Below are 23,449 nucleotides of genomic sequence, written 5' to 3' on the forward strand. Positions count from 1 at the left end.
TGGGGACAGGGTACCTGTAAAAGAAAAAAAAAAACCCAGGTACCCGCTCCCAACGAAAGGTGCCAAAACGTGGCACCGGAGAGGTGGCTATTTCACCACAACTGGATCAGTTATAGAGATCACATTCAGTGCTTAAATTGCAAAAGCATAAAACAGAATTATTTTTCTCCAGTCCAAAAAATAAATAAACCCCTCCTCCTCCCCCCCAGAATTGAGGCTTTTTTTTTTTACTGCTGAAAAAAAAAAAAAAAAAAAAAAAAAAAAAAAAAAAAAAACAACACACACAAACACACACACACACACACACACACACACACACACACACACCTGCTAAATTCATTTTACAGCTAATGCCACTGGCATTTTTATAATTGTCCAGTGTGCATGAGGGCCTATACTTTCTGAAGCAAGAGACACAGAAAGCAGTGCTCCACAAACACACAGAGCTATATTGATACATTCTTTAGGAGACTGCCCCTTTGTCAACATAATGTCACAGCAAGACATTACAATTTCTGTGGAGGCTGAAACCCAGCAAGAGACAGACAATTTCCAGATCAAAGGTAAGCAAAAAACAAGCTAAACAAACTTTGAAGGTTCAACAGAATTATGAAGCTGATAAAGAGGAACTGCTGTTTAAGGTGAAATTGGTTATGGTCCATCATTGATTGCAAATCCTGTCCCTCAACCTTTTAATGGAGGTACTGCAACTAGAAGGTGCTCTTAAATTAATTTCTACCGATGAGGAGTTAGGATATGTCATGTCAAATCACATGCCAAATTGGACCAATGTGAACCTGGGCTTAGGGACCGTAAGAATTTAGATGGCAATACATCCGATTCATCATTTGCATCCTCTGACTCTTCCCTTTACACAGTCTATACAATCACAGGGTACACACACAGATTCTGTATCTATGAAACGGAAAGACGAGATACTACCTCTATACATGGTGGCAGTCACTACTACTGCTATTCACATGTCAGACCTCTCATACTACTGATACTCGGGTGTCCAGCTCACAGGTCAGCAGGAATCCTCTTTGTGGTATGATTCCCAAAACCACTGTTTCAATTGATAAGACAAAATTACAGAGAATGTAGCCTCCAATCTCATGAAAAAGCCTATCATGATGGACCAACCAATTACCAAACTGGGCAACGGAAAAGACGAGCGCAAAAGAAATGAATCTGGTTTAGATCTGTCCTAAGATGAAATAAAGATCTTGCAATACGGTCTTAATTTTTGTCATGGACAAATTTTAACTAATCAAAAGGATGTACACCTGTTTGCCTGTAAACACAATTTCAGATCATCTATTGAAGGCCCCAAGATAAAAAAAAAAAAAAAAAAAAAGAAGAAGGAGAGAGAAGGCAGCACTTGTGTGGCTTACTATTTGACTGGCACAAGATTAGAAGATGCTCAAAATCTTATCTGAATTAGAAGCTGTATCAGGTGCTCTTGATTCATTTGAGGAGGAGGTTATACCTTATCTAATACGCAAGAAGGCTGGCCAGCCTGCATTTGTAGGAGGGGTATATATAATTTTTTAAAATTTGTGTAAGGTATGGGGGATTGTAGCTCCACAGGTCCGAGTGCAAAGCCGTTAGAACTTTAAACAAAAAGTCTTTTATTTTCAGCAAGCAAATCAAAATAAGGCTTCCAGCATCATATAAGCACAAAAATACAAAATAAAGTCCGCTTATCTTCAGCGCAAAAGTAAAAGTAAAAAGGCACATACAGTTCATGGATGGCCAAGGGTTTAAACAGTCCTTTTTGAATCTTTAGCAGCCTCCAGCAAAATCACAGCTCAAGACAGGTGAATTCAACAAACTCCTCCCAACCACCACTCCTAGCATTTTATATCCATATATATTACTCTTCCTCTGACTGATCTTGCGTCGGCTCATATTCAGGGTTACAGCAAAAAGTAATTTCCGGGTTCACAGGGCATTCACGTCACTTCCCGTTTTCATTGCAGCAGAGTGATTCGTTGCAGGGACTCTTATTGGTGGCATCTCCCGGTTCTCGAGGTTCTGGTAGGGCGGGCAGTGGGTATCAACGGGGGCCCACATTGGATGCCACTTATGCACAGTTTGGAGGAGGGGGGCCGCCCACTTGCAGCATGCCTCTATTGCTCAGGGACTTCCAAGGGGTTTGTCAGAGGAGTGTTGGCTATTTCTCATCAGTACTTCCCTTGGGGGGCAAGGCTTTGAAGAGGTTGGAGGAGGAGAGAGGAGAAAGAAGCCAGCTGGTCTGTCGCTGGAGGTCTGGGGAGAGGTGACACATGCTGGCAGTCGATGATTCATGGGGTGTTCCAGTCAGGGGTCATCAGATGGGGGGGCCGCACACCCACCAACTTACTCCTCACAGTACTCACACCGGGCATCAATGGGTGGGGCGTATTGGTTATCTGTTAGTCCTGGTAGGTACAGGCTGGGGCTGCTTGCAGCACAGCAGAGAATGTCCAAAGATAATCCCAGCATATGTGAACAAGTCCAGGGCACTCTATGTACCTGCATTGCCAATGATCTGCCACACCGTCCAATCAGCGGACTGTCCCCGCCCTCTTGGCACAGTAACCCTTTCCTTGCCGGTTTGTCATGGCAGTGAGGACACTTCCTAGCACAGTGCTCCCCACTCAAGAACTCATCCCCCCCTCCTCCATCACAGGCTGTGGAGTTGTAGCTCATTAGATTTTTTCTTTTGTTATTTATATGAAGGGACCAACTGTGGTTTCGGTGCTGGTTTGGTAAATTGTCTCCTGTGTTAGTTTACTTGTCCAGTTTTTCTAGCCTGAGGCTTGTTCCATTTGCCCTTTGTTGTTATGGTGTCCCTGTTTACGCTTTGAAGTTTATTTAGGCTGATGTCTTCCAGAAGTGCACTGTGTTGTCATGCTCCCACTGTCCCTGTCCATTTCTGGCCCCTGTGGCTGAAGATTGGGCAAATCTGTTTGTACGTCACTTTTGGTTTTATACCGGAAGTGTGTCACCTACATGGGAGAATGTCCAGCGCTGCTATGGCCACTACTGCATGCGCCAGCCGTAGGGGTAGAGAGGCAGAGAGGAGCCATCTCTTTGGATACATAAAGGGCCCCATGTGTAATGCTCATTTGGCGTTGCCATGTTGCAGGCCGATTCGGCACTACCTGTTGCTTTACTGGCTGTCTACTGCCCAGCACCTCTCCAGGGCATGCAAGTCGATTGTTGTCCCTTTTTTTTTTTTTTTTAAACTTATATCTTTACTTTTGGGTAGTCTGCTCTCTTTTCTTAAAACAGGGGGAATCCTCTGTGACTCATGCAGATGGCAGGTGTGGTTGTAATCTAAAGTCCCGGTTGTCATCTTCTCCCTTTTCATTACTTTGATCGATGGGAGTTATTTTGGGCTATTACCTGCTGCATGGAAAAACCTTCCTTCCATTGGCAAGTTGGTCTATAGGGATAGAGAAATTATATATTACACACACACACACACACACACACACACACACGTTTTTCCTTATTTTCTCACTTTCTAATATATCATGTATTATTTGTAGGCTGTATTATGTTAATATATTGCACTGTTTGTATTATTCATTAGTCAATATGCTGTGAATCACAAAGTGGATCTTAAAAAAGCCCAATCTGGGCAAAACACATTGATCCTATCACTATCGTCTGCTATGTTAGTTGGAGAACAGACTTGGCAGCATCTACTATGTGGTTTTATTTGTACTTTCAGATTTTAATGGTGTCCAAAAAAAATAAAAATATGTGTCTGCTTTTTAAACATATCAGTTTTTCTATGTATGCATATTTTCTGGCACACAAAAAAATCCCCTTCATACCAGAGTCCTCCCTACTGGGAGACCTGGGGATACTACTTGTGAGGTTAACCCAATAGTCTCCAAATTACCTCATGGCACACAGGAAAATTTGGGCATCACTTGGAAAAAGAAAGAAAATAAAGTCTCCTTTCCTCCCTACTTCTGTGAGTTAATTGGAAGAATTGCATATACCAAGAACGATCCAAGTTTAACTCTCTGGGTCCACCTACTCCTGGGCCTACAAGCTCACTCATTTCACATAAAGACCGCAGAGTTTCAGAAAGAAGAAAAAGAAGAAGAAAAAGAAGAAGAAAAAGAAGAAGAAAAAGAAGAAGAAAAAGAAGAAGAAAAAGAAGAAGAAAAAGAAGAAGAAAAAGAAGAAGAAAAAGAAGAAGAAAAAGAAGAAGAAAAAGAAGAAAAAGAAGAAGAAAAAGAAGAAGAAAAAGAAGAAGAAAAAGAAGAAGAAAAAGAAGAAGAAAAAGAAGAAGAAAAAGAAGAAGAAAAAGAAGAAGAAAAAGAAGAAGAAAAAGAAGAAGAAAAAAAAGAAGAAGCCTTATCACTCACCCAGGGTATCTATCCTGGCATCACAGAAGTTTCGCAGTAGCTCCCCTGAATGGCAGTGTAGAAATTCTATTGCCCACTCATCAAGTACAACCAGATTCCAACCAAAAGAGAGAGGATCCCTATTACAGCAACTGCCTCGTGCCACTTTAAGGGGAGTAGCTGACCACATAGCAGCTCTTGACAGAAATGCCGATATTCTGGGTCTTGGCAGGGACATGGCAAGCGTACACAAAAAGTTCGCCAAAAATAAAATCAATTAATGGGCCACATGACGCACCATATGCCCAGTGCCTGGACCTAGCCTGGGTCATCACATGTCGGTTTGGGAAAAGTCAGGAGGGTCTTCCAGCATTTGTGCTTGAAAGATGTGCCCTGCCAAATGGTTGCTTACTTGTTTTGAACAGTACCCACTTCAATACCATGTCAAAAGAAAAAGGACTTTGCAGTAAAAGGTTTGCAACAGTTTTTCACAAAAGGCGATAACAAGGTTCTTTCATTACTGGGATGATAATATTGGCACCACATCGCTGGATGTAACAAATAAAGAAAATGAGTTGGCAGCCATCAAGGAAGACAAGGAGTTCCTAAAAAACTAGAACTAGGTAGTTCTGTCGGGATAATTCCAACAGCTGGGAGGCACCACTACTTTCACACCTCAAGAAAAAAACTACCAAACAACATTCAGCATGCAAAAGCATGATATACTTTACAATATACTCTGAACAGAAAACCTGAGAAAAAACAAAACCCAAAACAAAAAACAAACACAAAACACACTTTTATTGACTTTATGCAGAAGGTGTTGGTGAGAGATCACGCGCCACCTCTCAAGGAACGCTTTTCAAATTGTTCTTCTGTTGTACGAGTATCACATGACTTCAATTTCGTTAATTTGCAAAAATACTAAAAAAAAAGGACCAAAAAGGGTCATGTGAATTTTTCAAGACTGTGCTTGGTGTTAGAAAATCAAAACACCAAATTTGCACAGCCGCACTCAAAAAGCATAAAAAAATACAAGTGCTCAATAACAAACCCAATATTGTTGCTCTGTGTATTAATAGATCTAAAAATTTTGCAAACAAATATAAACCAATAATCTCCATCAGTTGCTTCTCCTTAAAGCAGTTGTATACTCAAATTTGTAACTTTGCACTTAATAATGTCTCATAATATCCCAGTCTATTGCCATTATTTTTTACCTACCTGCTTCCTTTCCGTATTATCGCTATATTGCCGAGTAATGATGTGATACGCGCATGCGCCGTATCCTCGATTCCCGAGACCCTGCCAGAAACACTCTTTGCCTATGTCGGGGCTGCGTCATTTCCTTTTGTAGACGTTAGCCCTGACATCCCACAATGTTTTGTCGGATTTTTCTTGTCAAGAGGATCATGGTTACCTTGTGACTCCTACGTCACAGGGTGAAGGGTGAAGGTTGCCAACATCCCGAATTATATTTAAAGAAGGAATCCTCAAAAAAGGAGGAAGAGGGAACACTTGTACCCCCCGGTACAGAGGGACTTTAAAGGCGAACAGTCACAATTTATTATAAAAACATATTTATTTAGAAAAGTTGCTTAAAAAGCATGATACTAAAAACATGGTAGTAATCTGTACAAAACATTGGTATACATCACATTTTGCATATACTTTGTTTTCTATAAATTTCAAACTGAATCATATTTTCTCCATGAACCTAACACGTTTCAGGATGATGTCCCTTCTTCAAAGGCGTTATATAGGAGAAAGATGGATATATTCTGAAAAACAGGCAGAAACATATTTACCATAGGCATTTCATTCAATGTGCCCATCGCAGCATACCAAGAGGATTCAGTATGCATACCAGTATTAATGTTTAAAGATGTAATTTAACAGTATATGTAAAGAAATATATATTTTTTCCTTCAGGATTTTAATAGACCTCTACTGCCAAGTGTCCATCAAAAAGATGATGGGCCCCGTCCGCGCCCAGAGAAGCCCACACAAAGGATTAATAAAAAAAAAAAAAAAAAAAAAAAAAAAAAAAAAAAAAAAAAAATCGATGAATATTGTGACTGTAATATAAAAATCTTTAAAGCAAATAAATCCTCAAAAAGTGATAAAAAAGATGAATCCGTGACTGATAGTGACTTCAATTGAAAACAGTCCTTAACATAAATGATTCCACCAGTAGTGATTGAAGGCTTAATGGACAAAACACCTCGTGAGAAGGATCCACCACCTATAATGATGTACGCTTACCAGAGGCAAGCTTTATTAAAGCTTAAGTTAGAAATCCACTCTGCGGGGACACCACCATCGGTCTCAGCACAGGGGGAGGACCACCCAGAACTCTCCATCCGTAGAAGCCAAAACTCAGCAAGAGGAACCCAGGGGAATGAAAGACACATCCTCCATAGTGTGAATCCGCATAAACAATTTAATAAATAAAAGTAGCACACTTACATAGAAGTATTGAATAAAACAACATGTATCGTATAACAGCCGGCCGGCCTGCATGCACCCGTTCACAGTGGGATAGAAACGATGATGTCAGCGCGTCTGCCTTCCGACGTACGTTTCGTCCTATTGGACGTTGTCATAGGGTTCCTATGACAACGTCCAATAGGACGAAACGTACGTCGGAAGGCAGACGCGCTGACGTCATCGTTTCTATCCCACTGTGAACGGGTGCATGCAGGCCGGCCGGCTGTTATACGATACATGTTGTTTTATTCAATACTTCTATGTAAGTGTGCTACTTTTATTAAATTGTTTATGCGGATTCACACTATGGAGGATGTGTCTTTCATTCCCCTGGGTTCCTCTTGCTGAGTTTTGGCTTCTACGGACGGAGAGTTCTGGGTGGTCCTCCCCCTGTGCTGAGACCGATGGTGGTGTCCCCGCAGAGTGGATTTCTAACTTAAGCTTTAATAAAGCTTGCCTCTGGTAAGCGTACATCATTATAGGTGGTGGATCCTTCTCACGAGGTGTTTTGTCCATTAAGCCTTCAATCACTACTGGTGGAATCATTTATGTTAAGGACTGTTTTCAATTGAAGTCACTATTAGTCACGGATTCATCTTTTTTAATCACTTTTTGAGGATTTATTTGCTTTAAAGATTTTTATATTACAGTCACAATATTCATCGATTTTTTATTATTTAGTCACAACGGTGTTTTGTTAATAATTGGGTTTAGAATATAATATGTTGTTTCAATTTTGACACATTATATGTGATATTTGGTTGATGGGAATCCTACTTGTTATAGATTATTTGCGATTTTATGTAATATCTCCACATTAGCGCGGTTCTGTTAATTGTTCTAATTTATTTGATTTTTGTACCTACAAATTAGAACTGCAGCTTGGGGTTGTAGGGAAGCGCAGTAATTTTTTATTTTTAAGCCCACACAAAGGTCCCACAACAGGACGGCCACCACAGCAAACCCGAAAGGGACCCTAAGGGGATAATAAAATAACTCAAATTGTAAAACAAAAAAAAAAAAAAAAACCACAAAATGAGCAGACCTTCCCTCTCCCAATACTTAAAAAGCCTCTTGATATAAAGAGTTCTTAGAGGTGATATACACCTGCAAAATAATTAATATGGAAGGGAAAAAATAATTTACATATAGGACACAAGTCCATAAGAGGAGGAAGAAAGAAAGAAAGCTCCTCATCCTGCTCTTACATAACATACCAAAGATGCACTCCCAAGCGGCTCAAGGAAAAGAAGAAAAATAATAATAAAATAAACATATGAGTACATCGGCTATATTGGTGCCTTTGCTTACTTTTAAAGTGGATCAGTGTGGCCAGGGCGTTGTTCCTTTGGGCAGGTGTCAGTCTGCGCCGCTCAGAGCACCTGGAGCGGACTTTAAACTAAGACCATGATAACCTTGTTAAGTGAAGAAAATAAAAAAAAAACGCAAAACAAACTTTGATAAGGATATCGATATAATATATGCCAAGTTACTTCCCTTTAAAGATCTACCCATATTTAAGGAACATGAGGAAAAAATGAAAATCCAGCTCAATCAGAAATCCCAAGAAAAACTAGCAATAAGAGACATAAAATTTTGGCGTGATAAAAGAGCCTTCCAAGAAGGAAAGGCTTATAAAAATGGCATTAAACTACCTCAATACAACATTCTCCAAAAGGCAGGCCAAATAAGAACTCTAGAAATTCTGAATCTAACTCTTCTTTGAATTCTTCTGTTTCATCTTCTTCCCAAAATAGACACAGAAATCGCAAACCACAGAAAAATAAAAGGATTACCGTCTGGTGACAATTCATCAACAAATAAGAAAAGAATCACAGATTCTACTTCTACTCAATCTACACTTACTCTTTTATCCATGGGTAAAAGGTAATTCACGTGGTGATAATCTTCTTCTACAGTTCTTGTTGGTAGTGGTTCTACCTCACACATTGGTGATTCTTCTCTATCCTCTATTACTACAACTTTATTACAAAACGGACAAAGATTTTTTAGTTTACAAAATGGAGGAGAGTCCTCCAGAAATGTAATGACATCACACACTTTGACACAAAATTCTTCTTCCTCTAATTCCAATATTCAAAATATTGTTAATCTCTCAAATCATTCACTCACTCAAGCTGAAAGGGATTTGTTACACAAAAGGTCTCAGTTTCTGTCCAGAGGCTGGCCTAAACACTTTTGAAGTAATAAAGTATTTACATCTATTTGCGTAGAAACTTTACTATAAAAGCCTCTTCTCCAAGGCGAAAGAAGCAAACACCTCCCAAATGGAGACTAGGGATCAGACGAAGCATTAGATGATCTCTTAACACTCCTTGAGGAACAAGACCCAGATGATCTGATTGATTCAATAGACATTGAAACCCTCTTAGAGGAACATATTACTAAACAACCTTCACCATTACCAGTTGAACAGAGGAAGTTTAAAAAAAAAGTCGGATAAATTTCCTTTGTTCACAAGCAATCCTAATTTAGCAGCTTTTATAGCCTCAACCACATCTGAGAATAAAATAAAACCACAGACATTCTGTAGCAATCTCACCAAAGATGAACAACTAACCTTAGAATCCCTCAAAAAAAGAACACTCTTTAACAATTAAGCCTTCTGACAAGGGAGGAAATATCGTGATCATGACAAATGAGCAATATAGAGCAATGTGCATGAAGGTTGTTACCAATAAATCATGGTACAAACCCATCTCAAAAAATGTTATTGATAAATTCAATGAATCTTTTTATAATTTAGTAGATGAAGCGTTTTGCAATGGTGTTATTGATAAGGATGTCTGGGAATATATTAGAACACCATATCCACGCATTCCTACTCTATATTGTCTTCCAAAGATACACAAAAACCAAAGAACACCTCCAGGCCACCCCATCATTTCCGGAAACGGATCTATAACTGAAAATCTTAGTAAATTTGTTGACAGCCATCTTAGACCATTTGTGGCCAATTTATCTTCCCATATTTTCTTCCCATAGTTGCCATTGACGTGGAAGCGCTATACAGCTCTATCCCCCACAACTTAGACCTCTCTGCAATCAAACATACTCTGTCACAATCACAAAAAGATGATCGGAAATTGAACCTTTTTCTTCTGGATGCGTTGGATTTTATCTTCACGCATAATACGTTTTCTTTTGAGGAGTCCCACTACCTCCAGGTACAGGGGGTTGCTATGGGGACTTGCTGTGCCCCATCTTATGCCAACCTGTACTTGGGGGAGTGGGAGCAATCTTTGCTGTCTGATCCCGATTTGTCGTCCTATACCACCCATGTGGTGGCATGGTTCAGGTATATAGACAACATATTGATGATATAGGATGGCACGCCAGAAGATCTACAAGCCTTCATGCATGTTATGAACAAAAATGTATTCAATTTATATTTTACAATGACTTTCAGTGATACTTCCATCACTTTCCTTGACTTAAACATTACAAAATCAAAAGACTTTTTTATCCAGCAGTCTCTATCGCAAAAAGACTGCTGAAAATACCATTTTACATGCATCCAGCTCGCATCCAAGGTCCCTGTTACTGTCCATTCCATATGGACAGTATCTAAGGCTTAGACGCAATTGCTATAAAAAAAAAAATTAAAGTTACGTACCGGTAACGTCTTTTCCTGTAGTCTTTCAGGACAGCCACAATAGAGAGATAGTCTCCTCCCCTTCCTCTGGAAACACTGCGCCAGCCCATAAAATCTCTCCTCCCCTGCCAGACCTCAGTTCTTTCAAGAGTACCTCCGGTCAGCTGGGGAGACACAAGAACACATTAATAACATACCAATCAATATCATTACCATATTGCGTTCTGGTCTTTAATAAGACCCCCCCAAGCTTAGGGTGGGTAACTAGGGCTGTCCTGAAAGACTACAGGAAAAGACGTTACCGGTACGTAACTTTAATTTTCCCTTTCCGTCATTTCAGGACAGCCACAATAGAGAGGATAATCGAGCACTTACCAATTAGGGTGGGACTACAGCTTGCAGAACTTTTCGCCCAAAGGCCTGCTCACCTGCCGCCACCAGGTCCACTCTGTAATGTCTAACGAAAGTGGAGTAGCTGGACCATGTCGCTGCCTTGCATATTTGCTCTGGCGTTGCTCCAGCCTTCTCTGCCTGGGAAGTTGCCACTGCTCTGATGGAGTGTGCCTTTATGCCTCTAGGGACCTCCTTCCCTGCTAAAGAATATGCCTGCCCAATAGCTAATCTAAGCCACCTGGCAATCGTGCGTCGGGACGCTCTGAGACCCTTTCTGGCCCCAGAAAGTAAAATAAATAGAGAATCAGACTTCCTTATTGTTTTAGTCATCTCTAGGTATTGTAGGATACACCTCCTTACATCTAAAAAATGAAATTTTAGTTCCCTTTCCCCTGAAGGATTGGGACAAAACGAGGGTAGGACTATTTCCTGGCTTCTATGAAAGCCTGACGCCACCTTAGGCAAAAAAGCTGGATCAGTCTTAAGGACTATCCTGTCTGGCAAAATAACACAAAAAGGAGGTCTAATTGATAACGCCTCAATTTCGCTGACCCTCCTGGCAGTTGTCACTGCAACTAAAAATACTGTTTTTAGGGTAAGTTCCCTTAACAGACACTTGTCCAATGGCTCAAAGGGACTTCCCGTAAGGCTCTGTAAAACCAGAGATAGGTCCCACCCGGGAAAGGGAGGACCCCTGGTAGGTCTCTGTCTTGACAGTGCCTTAAAGAATCTGACCACCCATGGATTGGTAGCCAGAGACTTCTCCAGATAAGCACTGAGTGCTGAAACCTGACTTTTAAGGGTACCTACAGATAAACCCTTGTCCGCTCCACACTGCAGAAATTCCAACGCAGCTACGGGACTCTGCACCGAGAAGGAGTTTTCTATGCACCATTTGTTGAAAAGGAGCCAGACCTTTTTGTAAATCTTACGGGTCTCCTTTTTCCTACTGTTGAGGAGGGTAGAGATCAAGCGCTCTGAAAACCCCTTGGATCTTAATATACCCTCCTCAGTAGCCAGGCCGCTAATTTCCACTGTTGCACCTGTGGGCAGAGGACTGGACCCTGCGACAGAAGATCCTTTCGAGGTGGAAGGAAAAGGGGAGGTTCCGCTGCTAACTGACTGAGGATTGAAAACCATGCCCTTTTCGGCCAATGTGGAGCTACCAGAATAAGAGAGGTGCTCTCTAATTGAAACTTCCTCAGAACCGCCGGTAATAGTACCGGAGGAGGGAAGGCATAACATGTCCTGAAATGCCAATTCTGAGATAATGCGTCCACTCCCAGTGCTCCTTCCCCTGCGTTTAGGGAGAAAAAACAGGGGGTTTTCGCGTTGTCTTTTGAAGCGAAAAGATCCACTTCCGGGGGTCCCCATTTCTCGGATATGAGATTGAAAACCTCCTGGTTGAGGGCCCAATCTCCTTCCTTTAGACTCCTCCGGCTGAGAAAATCTGCGATTATATTCCTCTCCCCTCTCAGAAAAACCGCTGAGAGTGAGAGAGTGTTGGACTCGGCCCAGCTTAGAATGTCTTCTGCTAGGGCCAGCAGACTTCCGCTCCTGGTGCCTCCCTGCTTGTTTATATAGGCCACGGTGGATGAGTTGTCCGACCGTACCTGTACATGGTGGCCCTGGAGTTCCTTTTTGAAGAATCTGAGGGCTAGGCCTACTGCCCTCAGCTCTTTCCAGTTGGAAGACCTCTGCAGCTCGTCGCCCTTCCATGTGCCCTGCGCTAGAAGGGATCCCAGATGTGCCCCCCAGCCCTTGCCACTTGCATCCGTGGTTAGGATCTGTGGGACTGGGATGAGCCACAGACGTCCCTGTGACAAGTTCACTTCCTTCCTCCACCACCAAAGAGATCTCTTTATTTGATGGGGAACCTGTACTAAGGTGTCTAGATCCCTCTGACTGTGGTCCCATACTCTTAGTACATATGATTGTAGGGGGCGAAAATGTAATCCTGCCCACTGCACTGCTGGAAGAGTAGAAGTTAGAAGGCCTAATGTTGACATTATGGACCTCTTGGACACCAGATGGTTGCACTGGAGGGAGAAAACTGCTCTGTCCAGTTTTAGAATTTTTTCCCTTGGAAGAAAAACTCTCGAGAGCGTAGTGTCCAGCAGGTACCCCAGGTACACAATGCGCTGTGAGGGAATGAGACTGGACTTTTCTAAGTTCAGCAGCCACCCCAAACCTGTTAGAACCCTCTTGGTTAGATCGAGGTCCCTGATCAACTGTTCTGGGGATACTGCAAAAAGAAGCAGGTCGTCCAGATAGGCTATAACTGATACCCCCTGGAGTCGCAGGAAGGCCAACGCCTCTGCCAGTACCTTTGTGAATATGCGGGGCGAGGAGGATAGCCCGAAGGGCAGTGCTTGAAACTGCAGATGCAGTATTGTGCCCTGCAGGTCTACTGCTAAACGGAGGAACCTCTGGGAGGTTTCTGCGATAGGGACGTGTAAATATGCGTCTCTGAGATCCAGAGACACCATATAACAGTTGTGTGGTAGCAGGGCCCTGACCGTAAAGATTGACTCCATGCGGAATCTTTTGTAGCAAATTGACCTGTTTAAGGGTTTTAAATTCAGAATCAGTCTGAATTTTCCCGAGGGCTTTTTCACCACAAATACGTGGGAATAGAACCCCTCTCCTTCCTGCCCCCTTGGTACTCTGTGAACTACGTTCTGAATCTCCAGTTCCTTCAGGGCGTCCACCAAAGCTTCGGCCTTTGCTGAGCAGCTGGGAAGCTTCGTAACAAGGAACCTTTGCGGGGGTGGTCTTGAGAATTCCAAGAGATACCCCCTTCTTATGACCCCCAGGATGAATCGATTGGGTGAGAGGGTCTCCCACTGTGGAAGGAAGGCCCCCAGTCTTCCTCCCACCGTCCCTAGAGAGTCATTGATCTTTACGGGCCTTCTCAGGAGGGCGAAAAATCGCCCCTCCTCTGCCCTTGCCTCTTTGGCCCCAAGTTTTCTTCCCTTGCTTGGGAGATTCCTTGCCTTTTTTCGGACGAAACCCCTTTCTCGTCTGAGCTGGGGCTTTCCTCTTAGGCGGAAAGGACTTCTTTTTGTCCGCTGTACGGTCTAAGACCGTCTCTAAACCAGGGCCAAAGAGTAGATCACCTGTCAGGGGTATCCCACACAGTTTGACCTTGGAGGCGGTGTCCCCCGGCCAAGTTTTCAGCCAGAGCGCTCTTCTGGCCGAATTCGCCAGCGCCGCTGATCTGGCCGACATACGGACTGACTCTGCTGAGGCGTCTGCAATGTATGCGATCCCTCGCAGAATCGTGGGGAACGAGGCTAGGATAGTCTCCTTGGCTGTGCCAGCTTCAATGTGCTCCTGAATCTGGAAAAGCCAGTGCTCTAAATTGCGGGCTACGACCGTAACAGCCATTTCTGGCTTTAAGTTACCCACAGTTGAGTCCCACGTCTTTTTTAGAAGTGAGTCTATCCTTTTGTCCATGACATCCGACAAAGCCCCCATATCCTCGAATGCCAGGTCTGTGTGTCTAGAGACCTGAGAGAAGGCGGCATCCAACTTGGGATTTTTATTCCAAATGGACGCTGGATCCTCTGAAAATGGAAACCTTCTCTTAAGGGAGCTAGAAAAGAAGGGTTTCCTCTCAGGATCCTGCCACTCCTTCTTAATCGTTTCCACCAGTACTTCATGTACTGGAAAAACTTTTCTTTTTTGATCTCCCAAGCCCTTATACATAAGGTCATGGAGAGATAGGGGTTTTTTATCCTCGTGTATCCCGAGGGTTGTATATATTGCCCCCAAGAGATCTTCCACCTCATCCAGGGACAATTTATACCTGGAGATTTTCCTGGACTCCCCGTCCTGGTCCTCCCCTTCTGATTCCTCATGGGAATCAGACGTGCCACTGTCCGGTTGCCTCCGCTCCACCCCGGAAGGGCCTGACATCTCCTCTGCCATAACTAAATTGGTAGATCTGGCAGGTGCAGAGCCCTGAGCATGAGGCGGGGTTGTGTCCTGCTGAATGGGTTTAGAGGGAAGCTTGAACGTCTCAAATAAGGTTTTAAAAGATGAAAAGGTGGATGACAGCTCTTTCACAGAAGCTGCCAACCCAGACTGCTGTTCAGATTCCCTTTCCTTAACCAGGGAGTCTATGCACTCTTTACACAAAACTTTAGTCCATGCTTCCCCTAAACTGTCTCTACAAGAGGCACACTTCCTTTTAGAGACATGAGTGGACTTTGTTTTTTCTGTAGATTTCTGAAAATACATACAAAAAAACACATATTACTTCCAGCAAGTTTAAGTGGAAACAACCCTGGGGGTGTACCAGATCCACCTTAAGGGAACTGCGCTCACCCCCCCACCCCCTGACCACCCAGGGGGACTGCCCTCCCTCTAAGTAAGGAACCATACATGAGGGAGAGCAAACCTTAGATAGAGAGGACCCCTCCCCAGGGAACTCTTACCTTTGGAAGGCTGGAGACAGCGTCCGAATGAGCTGCAGCATCTGCCTCAGACATGACTGCAGGTGGTTGCCTGTGTAGAGTCTCACACTGTGTACATGTGAAGCGACTCACTCCAGCCTGAGCCCGGCCCCCTATCAGCCCCGCGACCCGGAACCGGAAGTCGCGGGTCAAAGGGAAAGCGTCCGCCCCCCCGCCGGAAATGACGTCACCCGTCGTCCGGCCCGCTGGTTCCAAATTTTTGCGGCCTGTATGGATACAGGGGAGAGCGGACTGTCTCCATGCTGCGGCCCTGTGGACGCGATAGGGGTCCCCCACGACCTGATGCCGCGCTCGGCAAGGAAGGGGTGGCTTCAGCTGCGGTATGTACCGCCACTCTTCATCCAGGAAGCCCCTGCTTCCCTAGGGATGATTTTTTAGAAGGAGGCCACAGTGTCCCTGACTGCACCCGGCCTGGTTCCTCTGCACAGTGTCTCCCCACCGGAGGAAACACTAATAACTGAGGTCTGGCAGGGGAGGAGAGATTTTATGGGCTGGCGCAGTGTTTCCAGAGGAAGGGGAGGAGACTATCTCTCTATTGTGGCTGTCCTGAAATGACGGAAAGGGAAAAACCTACCGATCTAAAGCCAATTACGAGATTAATAACCACTTATAATAAACAACATAAAAGTATTAGAAACATCTTAGAGAAGCATTGGCATCTACTACAAATTGACCCCAATCTAAAAATCACATATACTTGCGACACCTACTATCACCTTTAGGCGGGCACGTTCATTAAGAGACCATTTGGTTAAAAGTGAATATACTGGCACCTGCTGCTCTGATACGTGCAAAACATTTGACTTTTACCTGCGGGGGATGTCCCCTTTGCCGATATATGAATATATAGTTAAAATTCATACTACCTAATGGCAGAAGATATAGGCCTAGACATTATGCCAACTGTAAAACGCCTGGTGTTATCTATCTTTTAACTTGCCAATGTTAATGCTTTTATGTTGGAAAAACAAAATTAGAGTTTCAAAAAAGAGCAGCACGACATGTTACCAGTATGAAACAGGTGAACCTGACCTCCCTCTGGGGCGACAGGTGCGAGATTGCCATGCAGGCAAATTTCCTCGCATTCATTTCACCATCCTCGATCGGGTCCATCCGGACAATCAAGGGGGTGATTGGAACAAAATCTTGCTCCAGCAATCCAGCGGACCTCCCTCTGATCTTAAGGCAACCCAATTCCAAGGACTCAATGCCCAATTTAGCTTTCGTCCATTTCTGGAGGGCTTTGTGTCAGGTGGGTGTGAAAAGGAATGAATTTTTCATTTTATATCATACTCTTATTTATATACGCCAAATGTACTTGTTGTTACAAAATGTTTTTTCTGATGTGCTTGTTTATCTACCTGTAAGGCATCCCTGTCTTTGTATTCCTAAACAATAAATGACAGTTGATTGTTAATGATTAAGAACATGATATACTAGATGTTGTATACTCTGATATGAACCAAAATCCATTTTTGATTATACTCATTTTCAATATGTACTACTGCGGATATTCGAACATATCCATAAGTCTTCTGACACTATTACCATAATATAAGTTTGGATCAGATACATTTATATCTTTGCCTTCCGCCATCCCGTTCTGTGCCCGGTCTAACCCCACCCGGTACACGGGGGCCCTCCCTCCTCACTTCCATTGTGTGTGTGTGGGGGAGGTGGGCCTCTTTTTTGCATCACATGCCAGGCTGACCCAGGTTTTTCCTGGGAACTCCAAGCGCTTGCTATGTTGGTAGGCTTCATCTGCATGACGCCACTCCAGTGTGTAATGCAGTGGGTGGGCGCCGTGCAGATCTTGGCCTGGAGGTCCTTTTGGACGTCTTTCCATGGCTCACTGCGGATCGAACAACTGTTCATCCCCTTTTTGTTATGGATGGTTGCCATGTGGATATCTGAGGAAGTGTCCTCGTTTCACATGGCTTACCGTCCTATAATATGCCTCCTTTCCCCCCCTCCCCTTTGTCTCCTGAAGCGCCATTGTTGGTTTCAGCGCAGGTCGCGGGATGGTGACATCATCGACGTGCGCGCGATGACGCGGCTTATGTATGAGATATACCTTGCTGACACAAGGTGTCTTGCGTGCACTGCGCAGGTGCCGGGTGGCCTTTAAAGTCCGCTCCAGGCGCTCTGAGCGGCACAGACTGACACCTGACCAAAGGAACAAATGCCCTGGCCACCCTGATCCACTTTAAAAGTAAGCAAAGGCACCAATATACTCTTATTTTTATTTTATTATTATTTTTCTTCTTTTCCTTGAGCCACTTGGGAGTGCACCTTTGGTATGTTATTTAAGAGCAGGATGAGCTTTTCTTCTTTCTCCTCTTATGGACTTGTGTCCTATATGTAAATGATTTTTTCCCCCCTATATTAAATTATTTTGCAGATGTATATCACCTCTAAGAACGCTTTATATCAAAAGGGTTTTTAAGTATTGGGAGAGGGGAGGTCTGCTCATTTGTGGGCAATTTTTTTCTTTTTTATACCTATATGTAACCCCACTTTATTCAGTTTGTTTACAATTTGAGTTATTTTATCATCCCCTGAGGGTCCCTTTTGGGTTTGCTGTGGTGGCTGTCCTGTTGTGGGACCTTTGTGTGGGCTTCTCTGGGCATGGACGGGGGCCCATCATCTTTTTTATGGACACTTGGCGGTAGTGTTCCCTCTTCCTCCTTTTTTGAGGGTTCCTTCTTTAAATGTACCCGTTACCATTCCAAATAGGGGGGGGCCGGGATCCGGGGGTCCCCTTGTTAAAGGGGGCTTCCAGATTAGAAATAACCCCACTTGCAGACCCCCCACAGCCACAGGGTCAAGGGTTGTCGTGATGAGGCCCTTGTCCCCATCAACATAGGGACAAGGTGCTTTGGGGGGCTACCCCAAAGCACCCTCCCCATGTTCAGGGCATGTGGCCTGGTACGGTTCAGGAGGGAGGCGCTCTCTCGTCCCCCCCTCTTTTCCTGTGGTCTGCCAGGTTGCGTGCTCGGATAAGTGTCCGGTATGGAATTTTGGGGGGACCCCCATGCCATTTTTTTTTTAATTTTGGAGTGGGATTCCCCTTAAAATCCATACCAGACCTGAAGGGTCTGGTATGGATTTTGAGGGGGACCCCTACGCCATTTTATTTTTTTTAAACATTTGGCGCAGGGTTCCCCTCAATATCCATAGCAGACCTGAAGAGCCTGGTATGGAATTTGGGGGGACCCCCAACGCAATTTTTTTTAAATTTTGGTTCAGGGTTCCTCCTAATATTCATACAAGACCCAAAGGGCCTGGTAATGGACTGGGGGGGATCCCATGCCGTTTTTTTTCAATGACTTATCTGTATTGCCGGACCCGACAATTCATTATAGCCACGAGTACTTTCAAAAATTACTTTTTTTCCCCTTTAGAAATGTCATTTTGTGCAGGGACTGTTCTAAACACGGGAAACATACGCCACTTTACAGGCATACTATAGACACCCCCCCCCCCGGGTACGAAATTTAAAAAAGGAATGTTTCACTTTAAGCATTATTAAAATCACTGCTCCTGAAAAAAATGGCCCTTTTTTAAAACTTTTTTTTTGCATTGATATTTGTCCCATGGTGCAGGACCCGGGTCCGCAAACACTTTTTATGACAATAACTTGCATATTAACCCTTAAAATTAGCACTTTTGATTTTTCACATTCGTGTCCCATAGACTTTAACGGTGTTCGAACAAATTTTTTGCCTGTTCGCATGTTCTGCTGCAAACCAAACCAGGGGGTGTTCGGCTCATCCCTATTCACAAGTATGTGGCTAGATAGCGCATTTCAAAATTCAAAAGTTGGGCTCCTCAGCGACAGCTGAATGTAAAGAAAAGAATTGCCGGCATTTAAACAAAAAAAAAAAAAAAACAAAAAAAAAAAAACACCCACAAACGGCGTGAGGTCCCCCGCAATCTAGCCATTATCTGAGCATGCAGTGAGCGCCCCCAACCAGGCCACATGCCCTCAACTTCGGGGGGGGCTCTGGGGCAGGGCACTCCACTCTGGTCTTGTCTTTTAAATTTTGGCGCAAGGGTTCCCTTCAAAATCCATTTGGGGGACCCTACACAGTTTCTTTTTGGAATTCTTAAATGCCGACAATTCTTTTCTTTACATGCAGCTGGTAACGGGGAACCCCCCTGACAGTTGATGACTCACCGGTTGTTAAGGAGTGGGCGACCGCAGCGTTCTTAACCATGACAGTTACTGGTTGTTAAGGACACCTGCGGCTGCATGCTCCTTAAAAAGGATATCTAAAAAAGGTAAATAAAAGACATTTAAAAAATCCACACATCATACTTACCACCTCTGCAGTTGGTTTTGCACAGAGTGGCCCCGATCCTCCTCTTCTGGGGTCCCTCAGCAGCACTCCTGGCTCCTTCTCTTCTCAAGTGCACCGTCGGAGAAGCGCTGCTCTCCCTCAGGGCACCCGTGCGGGCACACTCCCATATCCTGCTGCTGCGTCTATTGACGCATACAGCAGGACTTGGCCCCGCCTCCTGCTCCCACATCATTGGATTTGATTGACAACAGCGGGAGCCAATGGCTGCACTGCTGTCAATCAGGACATAAGACACCGGCTGGAACTGGTGTGCTTATTCCCGGCATGGGAAAGACAGGGTTTAGGTAAAGAGAATGGGGGCACTGGGGGGCTGCTACACTAAAAGTAGGTTTTTCACCTTAATGCATATAATGCATTAAGGGGGAAAAAAAAAAAAAAAAAAAAAAAACGAGGGTTTACAACCCCTTTAACTAGGTAAAACTAAACATGTTCCCCAATTATCACATGCCAGATCAGAGGCATCTATTTTTATCCAACTCTTATGCCCTGTACACACGGTCGGACATTGATCGGACATTCCGACAACAAAATCCATGGATTTTTTCCGACGGATATTGTCTCAAACTTGTCTTGCATACACACGGTCGCACAAAGTTGTCAGGAAAATCTGATCGTACTTTACGCAGTGACGTAAAACACGTACGTCGGGACTATAAACGGGGCAGTAGCCAATAGCTTTCATCTCTTAATTTATTCTGAGCATGCGTGGCACTTTGTGCGTCGGATTTGTGCACACACACGATCGGAATTTCCGACAACGGATTTTGTTGTCGGAAAATTATATAGCAATCTCTCAAACTTTGTGTGTCGGAAATTCCTATGGAAAATGTGTGATGGAGCCTACACATGGTCGGAATTTCCGACAACAAGGTCCTATCACACATTTTCCATCGGAAAATCCTATCGCGTGTACATTAGAGTGCACTAGTTTGTAAGTAAAATTTGTATCTCCCTGTGTGTGGTCAGCCACCAGGATTGGAGTGGAGTCTCCCTCTAGTGGTGGCCAGAGGTAGTGCGGGCTGTGAAATTGTATAGCGTTCAGTCTTACTTTCAAAGGCCACGCCCTGGCTAGCTAGCTGCTAACAATCTCCTTTTGTGAGTTGACTTTAACACTGTTTTATGCAGTATTTTACCAAGCGTTTTTGCTTTATGCGGTAAATAACGCATAGAGCAAAAGTGAATTGACATGCGGTATTGCTTGTGGCACAACAAAGTAAGCACATTTTATGGGTACAAGAATGCTTTTGTTTTATTTAATCATGCCCATTTAGGCCCCTCCCAGTGCTAACACAATATGGCCACGCCCACTGTATGCCATGTCATGTTTGGGTTTGACTTGAAAAGGTGGCAACCCTAAGGTAGACCTTGCCACTTACCTTTATTTTGTAACCCTTTGTACTGCTTCACATCCTGTTCCAGCTCTGCACAAACTACTTCATCTGCAGAGACAATTCTACTCCTCCATATTGGCTTACGCTTTGACAACAGTTTGCAGAAGGACTCACAAGAAGCCTAGCAAATTGGTTTCATCATTAAAGCTCAAAAGAAGCAAAGTGTATATACACACACACACACACACACACACACACACACACACACACACACACACACACACACACACACACACCTTTTGTAAAATAAAGATAACATATTTGACAACTGCTCATGGTGGCCATCTTGTCTAGTTGAGGGTAAAACGTGGAAAAACACAAACACACACCTTTTGGTTTCAAAGAGAGGCTATTTGCATTGCACATAGCAACAGCTTGGTTTTACTTTTATGACGCTACAGTGTAATGCCGTAGACTCAGACACCATTTCATGTTTACATGCAAACCTAAAGCCACAACAAAACCTAAAATGATTTACCTGGAACCTGAACTTCAGCCTGTATTAAGGAAGTGTCCCTTGTGGCCACAGATGGATCTATAGTTTGCATCATCCATTGCTCATACAGGCATGAGGCTGGTTGCAGCCAGATGACACTGGATAAAATCCTGTCCTCAGAAAACAAGGAGATTACGAATTCTAAAGAAATAAATACTTTAAGTTACACACAAAAAACATGGAATGAGTTTAAAGTATCATTGTACTTTCAGTAAAAATTACACCATTGTACTTGTGCCAAAAAAAAAAAACAAAAAAAAAAAAAAACACACAACTGTGCTACCTGGCCTGTTATCCACTGGAGAGTAGAGACTAGACGTGTCAGAACTCTCTCTCCTAAGCTCATATTTAGGGATTAGTAGCAGCTTGTGTTTTTTTATGTGTCCAGATCAGAGGGCTGGTAGTCTTACTGTTGGTAAATTTGAGAATATTTTGTCTTGACATTTGTAGGACTTAAGCCCAGTCTCCTGATCACACCTTATATCCCCAAAACTCCCCCCCTCCAAACCCTTCACAAATGACTTGACCAGGTTTTGGAGTAAATGGCCTTGACGGCCTTTTTATTAAATTATAAAAATAAAAGCTTCATAAAACAAACATTAAACTTTAATATACATTTTAGTATCAGAGGGAAACATACCACTGGTCACTGTGAACAACTTCTTTTAAACTTTAGGCCTCCAGTCGGAAACCCCTGACTCGGAGGCGGTACCCAAACTTCGCAGTGACCTACCCTTTTAAACCCTTCCAGGTTAACCTGAAAGTACCAGAAACAACCCCCATCCATTCATGGATGGGTACCAGAAACAACCCCCATCCCATGGATCATTACAACATGTTCCATACATGTAACCTCTATCTTCTCCTTCTCCAGCGACCCAACACTGCCACAGCACGAAAGGGGTAACCCCTTACCCTTATGTGCACCCCCACACCCTCAGCCCTCGCTGTATGCCTTCCTGAAGGTCCAGTGCCCACAAAAGCCTACAGCCTGGGGATACGTGACTGCCTACCGTTCGGCCGAACCTCCGCTCTTCAGACCCCCCCAATAAACTTAGTAGTAGCGATGAGCTTATGTTCATGCCGAACTCATGTTCGACTCGAACATTGGCTGTTCGCCGAACAATTTGGGGTGTTCGCGGCAAATTCGAATGCCACAGAACACTCTTTAAAAGTCTATGGGAGAAATCAAAAGTGCTAATTTTAAAGGCTTATATGCAAGTTATTGTCATAAAAAGTGTTTGGGGACCTGGGTCCTGCCCCAGGGGACATGGATCAATGCAAAAAAAAGTTTTTTTTGTTTTGTTTTTTTTAAAAAGGACGTTTTTTCGGGAGCAGTGATTTTAACCACTTGACGACCGCCTCACGCCGATTTACGTCGGCAAGGTGGCACGGACAGGCAAAATCACGTACATATACGTGATTTGCCTTCCGCGGGTGGGGTGCCCGAGGCGGTCGTCTTTTGTCCCACGGCGATCGGAGATGAGGGGGAGGCCATCCGTTCGTGGCCCCCCCCTCGCGATCGCCGCCGGCCAATCACATCATTCCTTTGCTGCTGTATGCTAAACAGCAGCAAAGGAAATGATGTCATCTCTCCTCGGCTCGGTAATTTCCGTTCCGGCCCGAGGAGAGAAGACAGGTATGTGAGTGCACAACACCACACACACACACACACACACACACAGTAGAACATGCCAGGCACACAAAACACCCCGATCCCCACCCCGATCGCCCCCCAATCACCCCCCCCCCCCGTCACAAACTGACACCAGCAGTTTTTTTTTTTTTTGTTTTCTGATTACTGCATTGGTGTCAGTTTGTGACAGTTACAGTGTTGGGACAGTTAGTATTACCCCCCTGTAGGTC

The sequence above is a fragment of the Aquarana catesbeiana genome, linkage group LG10 (genome assembly GCF_042186555.1).
Source record: "Aquarana catesbeiana isolate 2022-GZ linkage group LG10, ASM4218655v1, whole genome shotgun sequence".
In the NCBI taxonomy this organism is placed as follows: domain Eukaryota; kingdom Metazoa; phylum Chordata; class Amphibia; order Anura; family Ranidae; genus Aquarana; species Aquarana catesbeiana.